Here is a 6,237-nt window from a genome sequence, read left to right on the forward strand (position 1 = left end):
AGTATGTACAATATAAAATTACCTTTATTTTTAAATTTATTTTCTTTATATTTTCAAAATTATACAATATATTTATTTTAGGAATACATATACATAATGAAATAATTACTATAATGAAAATTAACTCAAATAATCATATATCACTTATCTATGCTTGTTTTATGATAAAAGACATCAAAATCTAGTCCCTCAGAATGTTTCCCCAAAGGCAATTACCTAGAGATTATTGAATGCCTGGGTTGTACATGGATTCATTTTATTCACCATTCTGTGCCTTTACCACAGCTTTTTTTGTCCATACGTTTACCTAGATTTCTTCCCGTCAGTATAAGCTGTACTGAAATGTATTTGAACTTTTAAAATGGATTTCAGATGTAGATTGGGACCATGGAGTGTTTTTTGCTCTGTGTGTCTGTCTTATTTCACTGGAGGGCTGCCCGTTTTACATTGTCTCCTGGGTTTGGTGCAGAAATAGAGTGCTAGTCAAGAATACCACATCCTGTTTTGTTAGATTATTTTCCAAGTTATCCTCTCAATTTTTTCTTTTCTCAGAGTCACAAAGAAAATTCTTGTATTAAAAATGTCTGTACCCAGGCTATTGATAGATAACTTTTTTTTTTTTTTTTTTTTTTTTGAGACCGTGTCTTTCTCTGTGGCCCAGGCTGGAGTGCAGTGATGTGATCTCTTTATATTGGGTGAAACAATAAGAGAACATTTCTGATACAGTATTTTCAAAATGTGGAGAATCATTCCTATCTAAATCATTCATTTAAGGGACTAAAATACAAGTAAGATGTTTCTTGCCACATAACCCTCAGCTAGCCAGGCTCTGAAAAGGACAACACTGGACACTTTGACAGTGTAGTAAAGCGAGTTTACTCACTCTGGAATTGCTGAGGCGTGACAACCCCTTGCTTCTATCCTTTGGCAGGGTTCTGCTTTGTTTCGTTGAACAAATCTCTTGGGTTATTTTCTGTTGTGCTAGTCATTAATTTTGTTTTCTGAATCAAATGATGAGAATAAATATTGTTCTGAATGTAAACAGCATTACCAGATATATCCTACAACTTGGTGTGCCATCTGCCTAATTTTGAACCTATAGGATGGGAATCAAAGCATTGTGAAAAACACCAGGTGATTTCCTTATAGCCGAATACTCTTGTCCCTCCTGCTTTTCTTTTGGCTTTCCTGCTGCATGGGTCATGGCAATAAATGGGAGTTTTCTGCACACAGAGAAAAAATGCACTTGTTGAAGATGTTAGTCTTCTTCTTGACCAACTCCTATATTGGTACAAACATGTGAGAGCAAAGCACCTTCTGAATCATGTCAAATTTATGGTCTTTGTTAAAGCAGGTAAGCTGGTGCCTTAGGAGACGTAGCTATCACATTCTACTATAGAATTTTCCATTCTGTATCATCTGGATTCTTATTTAAAATTTAAACTAATGTTGTTCTTCCTACTGCATAAGAATGTTTATACCACTTTATGCTTAGTAAGTGATTAAAAGTATATGTCAGTTAAAATCAGGACAGTCTCCTTTATTCTAAGTCCTGTCCTGTTCTCCATCATCTTACATAGGAACCTTCCTCTTTCAATGGTTTATATTATAAAACCTAATTGAAGTAAACCCTATAAAACCTATGCTACAATTATTTTAAACCCTAACATAACAGTATTATCTTTGATATGAATCTGAAAATCAATGTATTTCTTACTTTTTGGTTAGATATTCATTAGTATGTTCTATCTTATTTTGCTACTTATATTTTGGAAAGTTTCTTAATGTTAGAATAGTATTACATAACTCCTCTACTTATCCATTTATTCATTTTATTTATTGTGTAATCTATTCTAAAAATTGCATTAGCAAAGAAGACAAATAGTGCCATTACCCCCTTGGAATTTTCAATCTGGTAGTAATAAGAGTTTTCTGAATATTATAATCTGATATAATATACTCAGAGAAGATGTAATAGCACAACAACCCAGCACTGAGAAACTGTTGTATGAGCTGAAATGTGATTAATAACTAGGATGTTGAGAAATAGTAAAGTCTGTGAGGTCAACTTAACTCGGTCAGACTTAAAAAGAAAATAAGCACTCTTCTTTATATATATAAAGATACATAAGATATCCATCACTTCATTTTTCTACCCCAACCTGGTTCAAATATACAAGTAAGACAAATGGTTTACAGTATGTACAAACTAAAAACATAATCGCTGAAAAAGAAATCTGATTTAAAAAGAACTTATATTGTATGATTTTATTTACCTGAATGCAAAAACATAAAAAGTAGATTAAGTGTTATGAAGGCATGGGGGAGGGTGAATGGAGAATAAATGTTAATGGGTATTGGGATATTTCTGGAAGTGATAAAAGTGCCCAGGCATTAGAAAGTTCTGATGGCTGCACAAGTGTAATATACTAAATTCTCTGAATTAAATACATTAGAACATGACTTTCAGGGTAAATTAAGATGAATCCTCCCAGCAAGACTGTACCAAGAAGAAATACATTATTGATATTTCTATTAAAGAGATTTCACAATAACTTTATTATTTAAATAGCAATTAACAAATGCTTACACACATTCAAGGTGTTTATCCCATGTATAGCCATGGAATTAGAATTATATTCCATGAACTTACAATGGAGCTCACAGGAGGCTCCACATCGGGTCTCAATGTACATTGTTGCACCATATTGTGGGTCTGCGATGGAGTCGTCGTGGGGCCGGCTGCAGCCAGAGCCAGAGGAGAGGGCCTCGGAGGAGGGAGGAGAAGGAAGCCGCAGATGAGGGCAGCTAGAGCATCAAAGCTCACAGATCCATTGTCATAATCCCGAAACTAGCCGACCCAAGAGAGGAGCCTTTGCATACTGAATTAAAGGTGGAAGTTGGTGGAGAGCCTGTGGTGCTCCCTCTTTGGGGAAATTAGCTCAAAAATGTTTCATCAGAATCAATAGCGATGCTGCTATCTGCTGTAGCCATTACAGGATCTCTGCAGACTCCCAGAATCCAAGGTGGGGGAGTGGAGTCACATCCACTTCCATGAATGCCTGCCAGAGTGAGCAGCCATGGCTCCCCACTGTAAAGCTCTCTCCACTCCTGGGATCCATGGATGCACTGCGATGGTCTCGTCTCAGATATCGTCCTCACATCCTCAGAAGGCTTATAGGCAAAGGGAGTCATTTTCTAAAATTGCTCAAGGAGGCATTTATCCACTGACAAGGAAAAATGTATATTAGTAGGTGCTATGAGGGACAGGGCTCTGTAAGCCCAATTATTAAAACCCCAGTTGCTTTTCTTCTGAAATACAGAAAGAGGAAGCCAAGAGAGTTCAGTCACCCATGCATCCATGAGAGATGGGAAATGTCATTGACTCTACAGCACCTTCAATTATATATTATTCCTTAAATAATGAAAAATGCTTATTACATATCCCTAAAGTAATGTGATTTAATGTCTACCCTCTGTACGAAGTTTCTTTTCAGGACATATCTAAAATGTTTTTTTTTCTTTATTAGAAATCTTCTTGTATTATTTGTCTTTGGATCATCAACAGGTGGGCCATCACTTTTCCGTGATGCGGGTATTTATTTAGAATGTAAGTGCCACCTGTATAGTCTCAAACCTCAAAACTTTTGGTAAAATTGTACATATAGGTTATAAGTTTCAGAAAGGAATACTCTGGCTACAATATCTCTTTCAGCTCCTGATTCAATCGGCTCTGCGTTCTGCCTCTGCTACCCCTAAGACTGCACCCTCTTGAGTGGAGCTAGCATGCTTAGGAGACATGTTCACAGAGTCCCTCCCTTTCAGTTTATTTACACATATCCCAGTGGCATTAAAATTGTCACAGATTATGGATATTTTGGTCATTTTTTAAATCAATGCTCTGATTTTATAGAAATGTAATAAAGGTTACTTGTAGAATGCATGTAAATGCACATAGAATAGAACCAATTAAAAACCATTATGCCAAATCTAACCCTCAAAATTGAATTAAATTGAATAAACACGAAATACTGATGCCACCGTGACAACTAGTGTCCTCATAACTACATGATCTGAATATTCTTTATCCTCTTATTCTGAAGAAAAAGTACGTACATTGCTTTACATTTTCATCAAACTCTAACTCAGGAAATTGAGTTTTGATCTTTGTAGTATTACTATGCAGGTGGAGAAGATGCACATGTTTTGGAAAACTATGTATTACCTACATATCAAAAATTATAAAACATAAATGGGAAAAGCCACCACCAAGGGATCCAATAAGAAAATGATTTGAGGCTGGACTGCCAAGCAGCTGGCTCTTACCTCTGAAGTTGTTGAGCATGCCTAGGACTCCAGTTATGCGCCATGAAGGGAGCTCCGGGTTCACTGGCTGGGGCTTTTGCATCTGTGCCAAATCAGCCCTGCAAAAAAATGGTCTCAGTTATATTTCCAGGCCCAGAGCTAATCACACAGTCATACAAAGATATCATATTTTCATATAAGATGTTTCCTCAGAATTCTGCCAGTTTTGGTTAACTGCATGTGCATTTTATTCCACACTCTATGGGCCATACAAATGTTACTTTTTCTGAATTTTCTTGCATAAAAATCCAATTTCCCCAGATATGTTATTTTCAGACATTACACAACTTCTAAACTCATTAAAAGACATTGCATCCCTCTGCCCATCACACCCCCTGAGGGTATGCAAAAATCCTGGAAATATTTCAGAGAGCAAAAATCTCAGACAAAAGTCTTTGGGACCTCAGCCTGTACCTGTCACTAACACTAATCAGCGTCTAACATAGAATATGCACTGAGACAAAAAGCTTTAATCTTTTGAGCAAAACAAAGGAGTCTAATTCCAGCCTGAGAACACTGATGCTGAGGGTCCTAAGGCAACCATTTTCCTGAGGTCTTTCCTAGAACTGGGTATATTGTGATGGAGCAAGTCCTGGTCATTGATGCTTCTAGGAAAAAAACCTTCCTCCTCAGCCCACCCAGAGGGAATCTCTCTCCTCCCTCTGTCTTTTTTTTTTTTTAACCTCCCACCCTCTACAGTAGAAGACAACACTATGATTCTGCAGAGTAATTTTGTATTAAGATCTGTGGGGTGAGGCTGGTAAGGATGGATGGACCGGGAAGAACAAACTTCAGAATGGCAAACTGTTTTTACATATATTTGAATTCATACAAATTTTAAGATGAAAACTTTCCAGACCTAAGAGAAGAAGACCTCAGGCCCTCTTTTGAAACAAAAATGGAAATAGCCACTCAGAATGATATTAGTACCTCAAAATGTATACATCCCCTTCATTCACAAGAGAATGAACTTTTGAGAAATAGCATTTTTTTTAGTGTGAACTCACCTTGCCAATACATTTCTCATATCCTGCAAAATAATAAAAGATAATGTTAATTGTGAGAGATTTTTCCTTCTGCATCTTTTCTCATACTCTTGTTTCTTTCTGTTTTACTGTTTTAAAAATGTCAATCTTTTTATTCCCCTCTAAGGAATCATTCTAGGCTACGTTAATAACAGAACCTCAACTAAATATGAAAAGCTTCATCAGTGGGCATGAAGAAGAAAGGAGCTGAGCAAGAGATGGTGGAGTAAAGCAAAGATATCTAGGTTTCCAGTGTCATTAATTTCCTAATCTTATTTCCAAGGAAAGGTCTGACCACTCATGACAACTATTAAAACAAAACAGAACCATATGAGAAACGGAGTACACGGACATTGATGAGCAACTTTTACAAACCTCACCCAGACAAGGGGAAAACCCTCAACGTCTTCAGCAAATCACTGTTGTATGGGACATCAGAGAGTGAGGAGGAACTAGGGCATATCAATGGAGTATTACTAACCTTCCCCTAGCCTCAAGTTCTAATGATTTTAGATGATCTCTCTGTGTGGATATTACTCCAAATTATATTGAAGAGAATCTTGTTATATGTGTTCTGCTAAAATGGTAAAAATTTCCCAAAGATTACCAAAGTATGCAGTAATAAGTGACCGGACAAAGGTAATGTAATGGTGGGAGTCAGACAGCATGTGTCACTTAGCTTAGAGCAGTGACATATGCAGGTGACATGTGCATGTCCTGGCAGCAATGTCCAGCAAGGACTTCCTGTCTCTGAGGATGGACCCTCCCTCCTCACCTGGAGCAGCTCCACGTCAGGCATGTGGCACGTCTCCCACAGCTCTCTGTACATGTCTTTCATCCTTTCTAA

This window comes from Papio anubis, chromosome 12 (genome assembly GCF_008728515.1).
Source record: "Papio anubis isolate 15944 chromosome 12, Panubis1.0, whole genome shotgun sequence".
Lineage (NCBI taxonomy): Eukaryota > Metazoa > Chordata > Mammalia > Primates > Cercopithecidae > Papio > Papio anubis.